This window comes from Sciurus carolinensis, chromosome 2, assembly GCF_902686445.1.
Source record: "Sciurus carolinensis chromosome 2, mSciCar1.2, whole genome shotgun sequence".
NCBI classification, from domain to species: Eukaryota; Metazoa; Chordata; class Mammalia; order Rodentia; family Sciuridae; genus Sciurus; species Sciurus carolinensis.
This window is the reverse complement of record NC_062214.1, coordinates 124,869,841-124,879,898: the sequence shown is the minus strand read 5'-3', so window position 1 is coordinate 124,879,898 and position 10,058 is coordinate 124,869,841.

Genomic DNA, 10,058 nt, shown 5'->3' with positions numbered 1-10,058 from the left:
GTGAGGCCTTGTTGAAGGAAGTTAGGTAATTGGGGGCATGTCCTTGAAGAGTAGGTTGGGATCCTGACATGTGCCCTCTCTCTTTTACTTCCTGGATGCCATGAGGTAAACGGGTTTCCTGTGCAATGCACTTTTGCCATGGTATACTGTTTTGCTGTAGGCCCAAAGCCATGGCCAAGTGAACATGGACTGAAACCTCTGAAAGCATGAGCCAAAATAAACTTTTCCTCCTTGTAAGTTGTTTATCTCAGGTATTTTGTCACAGTGACAAAAAATGAACATACCTCTGCCTAGAAAGTCCTCTCACTTCTCCTCCAATCTGTTGCCTGATTTATTTCTATTCATCCTGAGTCCCTATCAAGCTCACCACCTTATAGAGAAAACAACACCAAACGCAGTGGTTCTCAAATAATCTGTGAAGGAACATTGGTTTCCCAACACATCATGGGGGACTGATATATTTATAAAATACAATAAAGATAAATCACTGCACTTCTGTTTACTGGTAAAGGTAGAGTGCTGTAGGAATTGACCTTCAAACTAGGAAATAGGACCAAACAAGGAAATTTTCAGACACTGGACTACAGATGGTGCAGAGATAATAGTAATTAATGAAGTGAGTCCTAAAATTGCACCAGATTGTCTTGTGGAGACGGTTTCTAGGCAATAGCACAGGGAGAATTAACCAAAACACAGCCCAGCTATCTCAATGTGTCAAGGAACAGAACAGGAGTCTGGGGATCCTAAAGCATCTAGAATGTGTGAAGAGAATTAGGAGAAGGGAGGTTGGGGATCAATTCCAGAGCTCACACAGTGCTAGGCATAGGGTGGTTCCCAGTAGACAGGATTCAAGACACTTTGTCATTGATAACCCAGTACTAGAATCCTCGGAAGGGTGATACTTAGTAGTGGACTGACTTAGCCCTGAAACAGAGGCTCAAAAGATCAAACTGATAAGCAAGTTACCATCATGGTCAGAAAAAATGTCCAATACTCTTTAAAGTAATACAACAAAATTCAGCATTCAACAATGTAAAATATACATATCTAGCAGCCGACCAAAATTATGAGGCTTATGAAGAGGTATGAAAATAGAATACATAGGCAAGAGAAAAATCAATCAATAGGAAGAGATCTAGTAATAACACAGATGATAGAATTATTATAAATGAGTTTCAAAAGAGCTTTTAAAATGTAAAGAAATATAGGAACATGGAGAGGAGAAAATGGAAAACATAAAAATCCAAATAGAACTTCTAGAAAATGATTAACTTCATAAAATAAAAATAAAATGGAAAGGATTAGCTGGAGATTAGAACCTGCAGGAAAACGGTTCAGTGAGCTTGAAGAAAGGCTAATATAAATTGTTCAAACTGAAAAAAAGAGAAAATAGATTGAGAAAAAGCAATAGAGTTTATGAACTATGGTACAAAATTAAGTGGTCTAATATATGTGCAACTATCTCAGAAGAAGAGAGAGCAGGGAATAAAAGGATGTTTTAAAAGTAATGACTGAAAAATATGTCCATGTTTAAATACCCACTGATACATGGGGGCAACTTTACATGTACAACTATGAGAATTTGACAGTGAAAAAGACCCGTACTTTTTAATGCCATTATACAAATAGTTTCAGTATGCAAAGGCCTTCCTAGAGGTCCCTGGCCACACCTGGATTGCAGCAACCCTGCAGCTGCAGCTTTGACAGGTAGGTCATGATTCTGCTGTAATTCAAGTATTTTCTTTTGGAACCCAGGCTTTAGAGGCTTAATGTGACCAGTCAGGCTCTCTTCATTCAGTATTATCTGGTATTTATCTGTCCCTCCTTTTTTATTAGGGGTCTCATGAATTTCAGTTAAAGTTACTGTATTTTTGGTATCTGTTGGTCTGTTGGGCACTTGCTTTTTGTACCTATTTGTGCCAGTGAAACCAGTTCAGTAGAAGAATTAAGAAGACCAATTTCAGAGTTCATTGCTTCTCTAGGCTTGAGTTTTATTTATGGAAGGTATGATCATATTATAGGAGGAAGCCATGGTGTGGCTCTTTGCTTACATAAACCATTATGGAGTCCTGGGACTTGGCTACTACAGACAGCTATGCTGTTTTCCAACACAGACTCTGAGGGGCAGCACTGCCCAGGTAAAAACAGTGGCCATGACTCAAAGCAGTTAGCACAAGAATATTCTTCTGGTGATAAGTATTTACCCTAAGTAGGTTTTCTCACCAATTCAATGAACTTAGACTGTTTAACTGCTACTTAAGATTCCCTGATAAGCAGATGACCCAGCTGCTCTCACACTTGTGCGTGCTCGGGAAACCCTAAACCCAAACATTCATTCCAGAACTGACAGAGTTACCTATGATCTGTAAAGCTCTGTAACAAACACATAAACAAAAATAAATTGCTTTCAGTGGAGTGAGGAGCAGATAAGTTAAACAAATCCAATTCTGTGCATGTGCTCCAGCTAGCCTGGGCCAGGAATTTGGAATGAAGAATCGGACTGGAAATAGCTGATAAATTTGTCATCAGGCAAGTAAAACCAGATTGAATAACTTGTTTCAGTTTTTATACTTGTTTTTGTCCTTCCATCTCCCACTCCCACTTTTAGGCCTGCTATCCAGATGCCTGACTTCCGGTGCTCAGGGCTCTGATTCCAGCAGGATAAGCATGTTGTGGGAGGAGGCAGCAGCATCTCAGGGGCACCCAGCCATCTCCCTGCTGCCTTCTCCATTCTCTCAATTTCATCACATTAGTTCTCTGACTAGATTCCAGAAAGATTTAGTATACCCTAAATTTTGGAGCAATGAAAACTAACCTTCATATTAATATATTTTAAATTTTATTAAACTGAGCTTCAAAAATCTAAAAGTTCTCCATTTTGCTTGCTGGTTTAGTTATTTGAGGAGTGGTTTCTGGACTTTTATCCATTCTAAGCTGATTTAACTGTGATGAAATCATGATACTTTAAGCCAATTACCACTCCCTCTGCTAACCTCTTATGAGTCCTTTTTCAATTTAAAGCCCAGGACACAGAGGTAAAATTAAGACTGCCCTAGTATTAAAAGGGCTTGTTCACTTTCCTTCCTACTCCTAAAAACTAAGTACTTTGGAGATGCAGTGATGTGTTTTTTTCCAACAATTCAGTCTGCATTGAGTAGAGATGGTATGCTAATTATCAGTCCGTGAGTTGAGTGGAGACAGTGTTGAAATAAAATTCATCTCTATCAGGCACTACAAGTGCCTTATCCAGTGTTGTGAGAGATATAATAGTGTTTTTAAGTTCATTTCAAACACACATAATATTTTGGGGGTGATAAGACATAAGCTCAAACACAGTGAACTTGCTTCAGGGAACTAGGAAGATTAAAATGGGCTCTACTCTTGGCTGAGTTCACTGGATTAAGTAACTTTATTTTAAAATGAGCTTAACTCTTTGTACCTTACTTTGCTTGCAAAGGTATCCTGAAGAGTGCATGAAAAAATACTTATGAAACTGCATTGCAAATTCAGGTGACAAAATTGAAATAATTTCAAAAATTGAATGATTTATCAAAAGCAGTGTTTGAGTGGCAGGACTTTCTGTAAGAAAGGAGAAATGGCTGTGGGCAGGAGTAACCAGGGATTCTTCTTGATGCAAGAATGAGTAGACCGTGTCCAGGATCACAAGGAAAAATGATGGCAAGCATTCAGACAGCAGTGATGATGGGAGCCATTGATGGAGGACAAAAGGTATTTTCCTGTCCCATTCTCATGTTAGACTTGATTTGCTAAAGGAGAAAGGTCATGACAAAATTGTAGAGGCCATGGAGACCCTCATTCATGGATCTATCCTTACTCCCTCAGGCAGAGGATGACCACTAAAGGTGTCAGACAAGGGACACGTGTGATTCATACTGTGCTTTGTATGAGAATAAATCATTCTTTTGGGCATGGAGTAGATTATAGGAAGGAGACCCTGAAAGCAGGGATGACAGTTCAAATGCTGTCACAGAACACCAGGTATGAGATTCTCCAAATTTAAACTGGACAGTACTTGACAGGTGACAGACAAAAGTTCAAGTCCACCTGGTAACATTTTGAACTCTGGGGACTGGGAACCAAACATCTTTGCAAATATGTATAAAAATAGCTGACTTCTTTATTGAGGGAATGTCACGGAACATCTATTAAATGATGGCTCAGTGGAGGGTCCATGGGGATATGAAAGTGGATTGAATGTGAATTGTTTTCTCAGAATTTAGTCAATAGGTAGATAAGGTATAATTTTAAAAATCTTATTGAAGAATAATTACACTAATAAAAGTACATAAAATGTAGTTGCTGAGCTTGGTGAATTTTCATATAGTGAACTCACCCATGTAACTTATCACTCGATAGAGAAACTGACCTTCACCAGCACCCTTGAAACCTCCCTTGTTCTAATGCCTAGTGACTAGCAACTATCTCTTCATAAAATAACCACTGTCCCCAATTCTTGGCTTATAAATTTAGACATGTTTTGTGCCTCTTTTTTTACTTCTTTTTTTGTGTGATGTCTTTCACTCAGTAATATTGTGGAATTTATTTCACAGTAAGAATATAGCAACTTTGTTCATTCCCATTCCTTTATTATAGTAATGATCATAATTTATATATCCTTGAAACTGCTGGTGAACACTTGGGCTGTTTTCCAAATTTAGGTATTAAAATTACTGATACCAAGTTCTCATTCTTGTACGTGTCACTTTTCTTTATTGGGGATATGCCTAAAAGAGAACTCTTGGATCATAAGGAAACACATATGTTTAATTTTAGTAAATATTACCATGTTTTTTGAAGTTTAACCAGTTCCTATTCCCCCTGGTAATTTATAATAATTGCTGTTGATCCATGTTCTTGTTAACACTTGGTGTTGCCTATACTTTTTAGCCATGATATTCATGATAGAGTAATAAATAAAAATTTTAAGAACCATAGTAGAAAGTGTCAAATGGCAAGAACCAGTAAGTGTTAAAGAGTGATTGGGAAGTTAGAAGACGAAGGAATTTATCTGTTGTGTTTATGCAGGTGACATAAGTCTTATAAGATAAGGATGGTGACTAAACATTTTCCAGGATTGCTCCAAAATTTTATAATTGTACTTATAATTATGAAATGATGATGATTTGAGTTTAGGCCACATCTCTCAGACGACCAAGCAGCAAGTATCCTTCCTCACCTGCTGTGCTCTTCTCCCAGAGAGTACAGTCACAGGAGGTTGAGGCAGGATTGTAGCCTGCAGAGATGGAAGAGGACCCACTTTTCAATAAGAAAAGTTAGGCAGAGACATAGATCTGTGACCAGACAAAGTGGTCCCCAAACTCCTGTTTCTGAGCAGAGGGGGTTTCTATACTCTGGGACTAAATGACATCTTCTTCTGGTTTCCTGGAGAAGGTTATAAAGTTCATCCCATTTCCATGACAGATAGTACTAAAACTGGGTACAAAATATGAATGTCCTATTTGCCAATAATCATCTCATCTCAGGGAAGAAATTATTATAGCAATCAGTGAAGTTTCAAGAATATTGAAAAAGTATTAATCTACTCTTAAAATAAGAGGGGACAGGCTCCCAATCCTATATAAATTAATGTCTCATAGCTCATCTGTTATTTGTACAACAAAGGATTAGATGGTGAACAGGCTGCACCAGTGCCAGGCATAACTGCCTACATGTTGAAAAGTAAAAAGGGATTGAGGTGAGATTCAGAAGCTCTTTGTATCACATGTAATATGTGTCTGACACCTATGTTCACTCTTTCTTTACAAAATAAAAACAAACAAGAGGGGGAAAAAAAGACGAAAAAACTCATGAGAGTGGATTGTGTCCAGAATAGAAGTTATGTTAAATAAAGTGATTCAGAACCATGGACAGTTCACAGGGCACACTATCTCTACTAGCATTTATTCTTACTTTGCTTTACATGATTTCAGTGTCTAGCCAAGCATACTGCCACAAATCTGCATTGGAGATATGATGTGCAAGAATCAGAGGTTCTGAAATGTGGATATGAGAATGATCGATTTCAGGAAACACCTAAAAGAGGGAGAATAATTATTTGGAGGTTGCAGGGAAGGGCTGGAGCCTAACGGTCATTATCGTCTTATTCACAGGGACTGAAAAATGCCCCAGCTGTCCTATAGGCTGTGCTGGCTTCATGTCTCCACCCTCACCAGAGTTTCCCTGTATTAGATCCTGGGGATTGGCCTGTCCCCCTGCACTAAGCTTGCATCCTGTTATGGTTTGGATCTGGAATGTGCCCCAAAAGCTCATGTGTTGAAAACTTGGTCTAAATGCACCAATATCCAGGTGTGGGGCTTTGGGAAAGTGATTGCATCATGGAGGCTCTGACCGCATTAGTGCATTAATCCATTAATATGAATGGAGCACAGGAAGGTGGTGTAAATTTCAGGCAGATTGGGCATGGTTGGAGGAAGGAGGTTACTGGGGTCATGCCCTTGATGATTATATATTGTCCATGACTTTCCCTCTGTTCTTTTCTAGTTGTTATGAAATGAGCTGCTTTCTTCCATCACACCTTTCCACCATGATGTTTTCCCCACCTTAGGCCCAAAGCAATAAAGCCAACCTACTATGTACTAAAAACTCTGAGATCATGAACCAAATTAAATCTTTTCACTTTTAAGTTTCTTATGTTGATATTGTGGACACAGTGACAAAAAGCTAACACAACCTGACTCAGATGTGACTCAGAGCTAAAGTGAAAAACCTTCAATCTTGGATAACCTGCCAGCACTCCCACTCTACTTTAGAGAATGTTGGGTTTACCATGTCACTCTTTTTCATCCTTTGACACTATGGTCCAGTGCTAGTTGACTCAGCATCAGGTTTGCCCCTTTTTAAAATACCTGGACAGTCACACTCATGTTCATTCTGCTGTAAACACCTGTAAACATTTGCCTTTGCAACCAGCACAAGATAGGGCTCTGATGATGAAAGAGCCCCACCCACCTACAATGTTCTTTGTTTCTTTAGGGCTGGAGAACTGGTTACACTTCACAAGGGGCGTTGGGCATCCCTAAGCTTAGAAACCCTGTTGCTCCTCCTGCTTTGGGAAGCTGTGTCATCTGGAGGTCCAACTGGCTGTCAAAGTTCAGTGACCTATTTTTTGTCAAGTGGGCATCTTCTACACTTCCTGATTCTCCCACACGGAGGAAAGAAAGTGTCTATGACTTGTGAAAGAGACCACAATATCATACTTAAATAGAAGCTGTTTTACTTCAGAGTTAGTGCTCGTCCTCTCCCTCCCTGCTCCTCCCTTCCTCCTTTCCTCCTTCTTTCTTAACCTCTTCCCTCCTCTTTCTCTCCATCCCTCCCTTTCTCTTCCTCCAACTTCTCTTTACTTCTCTCTCCCTCTTCTGCCTATCTATCTAGAATAGCAACACCTGTGTATTGATAGCAGTAGACTTTCCAGGTCACTTCCTTCTCTCTCCTTTCCCTCTGGCTTCTTGTTATTCCTTTTACACTACCATGCAGTGTGTGAAGCACCATGGAAATTTCTATGATGCCCAGTTTTCTTCTTCCAAATATAGATGTGGTAGCATGACTTCCATAAAGGCAGGAATCATGTCTGTCTTGTTAACTAATATTTCCTCAGTGCTTACTGCAGAATCTAAGTGTTTTTTGAATGAACAAATAAGTTCCACTTAAGTTTCCCAAACTGGGATACATATTGTGAGACATGAAATCATGGGGGAAAATAGACACAGTTTCATGAGATGTTAATTCAGGTTTGTTTCTCTTGTGTACTTGTTTATACCTCATGATTAATAATTTAATCTTTTTAAACAAATTTATATTGTTAATTAATGATAAAGTCTTATAAGTTTTTACAATTAATAAATATACATCAAAACCACTACATGTGGGGTTTTCAAGATGGCGGACTAGAGGGTGGCTGCATTTCATGTTGCTCCAGGACTCAGGATTCAAAAAGAAGAAGTTTTGAGAAACTTGGAACCAACTCAAAGCCGCCAGGTGAGTCTCTCCCATTGGGGAGGCATCCCAGATGGGGCAGTAGTCCCAGAACACGGGGAACTTTGTGAAGTAGAGTTGCCCAACAAGACACCCCTCCCCCCGCTGGAGCGGTAAACTTGGACAACTGGGAGCATTGTAGAGTAGGCCCCGCTCAGCACAACGCTTGGACTTGGAGCGACTGCACTGGGACTCCAGGTGGCTGCTCAGAGGAGGGCCTGCACAACCAGATGATTAGGTGCAGAGCTCAGTCCCAGGACCTAGGTGGCTTCTTGGTGGAGGAGCCACACAGAGAGATGCTTAAGGGTGGAGTGAAGGTTCCAGGACTACGGGCAGCTTCTCTGAGGAGGGGCAGCCTAAGGAGACTCTTGGGTGCAGGGTGAGGCTCCCAGGCCCAGGAGGTAGGTCCAGGCCCCTGGGAACATTGCAGAGGAAGGTTGTTCAGCTCAGGCAATAGTTGTGGATTGATGTTGAGGGCCGTCTTGGACAAGATGGTGCCTGGCAGTGAGCCAAAGGGCGCTGGCTGCCAAAATGAGGAAGTACCTAAAAGGCTGTTTGCTGTTACTAGTTCCTTGGAGACTTATGAAGTGTTAATGCCAGGCTCAAGGATTGGCTATCTAAAATCATGCATGCGCGGACAGCCCATGATTTATATAGTGTTATGCTGGTATTCCTCTGCATGCTCTCCTGGCGTGAGAGAAAGCTTTGCTATGATTGGCTGATAAGCGAGGAGCCGGTGGGAGGAAAGGAGGAGAGGAGGAAGAGAGAAGAAGAAGAAGAAGCAGGAGACAAAGAAACAGGGAGGGCGTGATAAATCTCGACAAACTGAAGATTAGTGGTGTCTCCTTTCTCCGTGCGAGTTCCGCTGGACGGAACAAGTGGTGGCCCGTACGGGGAACTTTCTTTCTCCTTCTGCATCCTCCCAGGTAAATAAGCTACAGGAAAACTGAGGATAACCTCCCGGGAATCTCTGGCCAGAGTGTATAAGGGGGCGGTCACATAACTCCAGAAAGGGGTCACATAACTCCAGAAAGTGGTCACATAACTCCAGAATGGGGTCACAAGTGTCAAAAAATCAAATGATAAGAATCATACAAGATGTGCTTAAGGCTAATGGGACTGCCGTAAAATGATCTACTGTAACAGCATATGTAATCACACTGGCCAAGGTTAGTCCTTGGTTTTTGGATAAGGGAGTCCTAAATATTCCACAATTGGAACATCATAAAGAGGATCTTATCAAAGCAGAAAAGCAATCCCCGTTACCTAGAGGTACATTTCCCATGTGGCAGCTCATTAAGGAATGTCTAACATCTGAGAAAGGCAAAATACAAACTTTAGTAGAAGAAGGAAATATGTGTCTGGAAGAGATAAAGGAACAACTAAGTGCAACTTCTCAAAAAGAGGAAGAAAAGAAAGAGGGGCTTACTGGGGAGGAATTAGAAAGAGCATCAGGGACACGGTCACCCCCACCAGTTATGTCAGGAAGGAACACCAATCCCTTCCTGGAGGCAGCAGCCTGCCCCCTATACCCCCAAGGTACCCTTGGGAGGAGTTAGCTCATGCTATACATCAAATGGGTTTTTCACTGCAGGGAGAAGAAACCCCCATTAAAGAAACCTCAGCAGTCCCACAATTCTTCCCTGTGCTAGAGGACCAAAATAGACAAAGATTCCACCAATCTCTAGATTTCAAAACAGTAAAAAATTTTAAGGAAGCAGTAGTTACGTACGGTCCACAGGCCCCATTTACAATTAGTATGTTGAAATCAGTATCAGGACTAAATCTAGTGCTGGAAGATTGGAAAAGGCTATGTAAAGCTGTGCTATCAGGGGGGCAATATCTAGTGTGGAAAACTGCATGGCAGGAAGCCTCATTAGAAATGGCATGCTATAACGCTGCCACAGGCTTTCCCCAAAGAAATGTAGAAATGCTAACAGGAGAAAGAATCTATGAAGGTGTTCAGCAACAGATTACTTACAATCCTGGGGTGTATGCACAAATTGCTGCTGCTGCCACTAAAGCCTAGAAATTAATTCAAGGGA